Raw genomic sequence first — 1,970 nt, 5'->3', positions numbered from 1 at the left:
GCGTCGATCGGCGCTTGAAGATGACATCGCGCTGTCATCTTCAAGCGCCGGGGAGGGGGGTGCGGGCGTTTAAGCCCGTCCGGTGTAAATGCCCCTAAACGCCGGGTCGCACCCGGCTTCAACCAGGGTCCAAAAAGCCGGGTGCGACCCGGCGTTTTGGTCTAAAAGGGGTATAAGATGGAAGTTTTGTTGAAGATGGGATGGGCAACCAATCAGATTCTATTATTTATTTAGCACCTTCTAGAAGATAATAGAAACTGGTTGCCCACAGCAACATCTTTAATAGTACTCCCGTCTTGGTAAATAAACCCCTTAGTGTCTAGTTGGACAGCCAATAGGTCAGACTGGGTGTGGATTATTAGACAGACAGTCACTAGATTGGTCAAAAGGCCTACAGGGTTAAATGTCGACATGAAAAACGTAGATGAAAAGGTCAACAAGCATTGTTTTTTCTTTTTAAATGTTGGTATCAATGTCGACTACTGTCAACATGGACCCTTAACTAGTGTAACGCGTACCCTCCCTGCGCTCGCCATGCTTCGGGCTCGGTGCTTCGCTGCCCTTGAAACACTATTATATCCTCCCTCTATGCCGGCATGGGTAGTGACATGCTGGTTTAAAAAATCATGAAAAATGCATGTCGACCTTTTGGAGTAGACCTATTGACTGTCTATCTAGGCACTGTAGACCTATCAACCAGAGCCTGGTCGCACTTATGTGGTCGACATGGTCAAAAGGTTGACTGAGGCTAAGGTCAACAGCTACAAAAAGTGGACATAGGTTGACACCAGCTTGGGGCGTTTTTTTTTTTTTCTTTTAACCCTTATATAATTTAGCATCCACGTTGACTACGATTGGGAATAATAACCAGTGCAGAGGTAACGCAGAGGACACATCTACACTAATTGTGGTTACAAGTGGCATCCCCCAAAAAAAAAACCCTGTGAAAAATACTGGACCTACTCTATCTAAAACCTGTTTTAGCCACGCCCTTTTATGTTAATAATGTATGTTCTCTAATAGGTGCATTATAACAAAACACAGCCTTGCCCTTGTTCTGCCACTGCAAGCTAGGACTAGCATTCACCTGACAGCCAAATCTAGGGTATGACCTTAACAATAAAATACTGTATCATCACCAATAATCAGAGTGTTAATATCTATGTAATTAGGTTATATTATATCCCTGTCATTAGGTCTACAAGTAGCAATTCACACTCGTCAACCTAACGGCGCTTGCTGATATACTGACGTATGCTACTAGTTACTGCAGCTTAATCAAATATTACCCAAGCAGTACAGCATCTGACAAGTGTGAAACCTCCTGTATTAATATGACTGAACAGAAGATACTGGGGCAGGTGTATGAAGCCTGGTGAAGGTAATAAATGCACCAGCCAATCAGCTGTGTTTGAAAAAATTCCTGGAGTTGATTGGCTGGTGCGTTATCACCTTCCACTCTATCCCTTCACCAGGCTAAATACATCTGCCCAATTGTCATTTTACACTATTGATTTTCATTATTCTCCCTATGGAGAATAATGTATGGTTGCTACTGCCTTATGTATGAAATACAGCGCTCAGGAAAGCTGTTTCGGTCCTTTTTTATTATTCTGGTTAGATTTGGTGCTCTCACAGGGCACTGACCTACTGAGACTGTTATTTGTTGGTGTCGGACTACTTTTTAAGCGCATTTTTCACATTTTATTTATTGAGAAGATTATATTTTTTTTCTGATGCTGTTTTGTTATATGAATGAACAACCAAAAAGATAGAGGCTGTGCACTATCGGTCCGCCGTGTATCTTGATGCCATAAATACTGATGTTCTGTTTAAGCCGCAGTTGGATGTGGGTACTTAAACCACATAAAAAGAAGTATAAGGAAAATAATGGAAACTGCGCTGAAATAGAAATCAAATTTAATTGAAATAAGGATAAAGCGTAAAATAATCATACACAAAGGGTAAAA

Source organism: Crinia signifera, chromosome 6, assembly GCF_055691185.1.
Source record: "Crinia signifera chromosome 6, ASM5569118v1, whole genome shotgun sequence".
Classification (NCBI taxonomy): domain Eukaryota; kingdom Metazoa; phylum Chordata; class Amphibia; order Anura; family Myobatrachidae; genus Crinia; species Crinia signifera.
The sequence above is the reverse complement of the archived record's forward strand: the minus strand, read 5'-3'. Positions refer to the sequence as shown.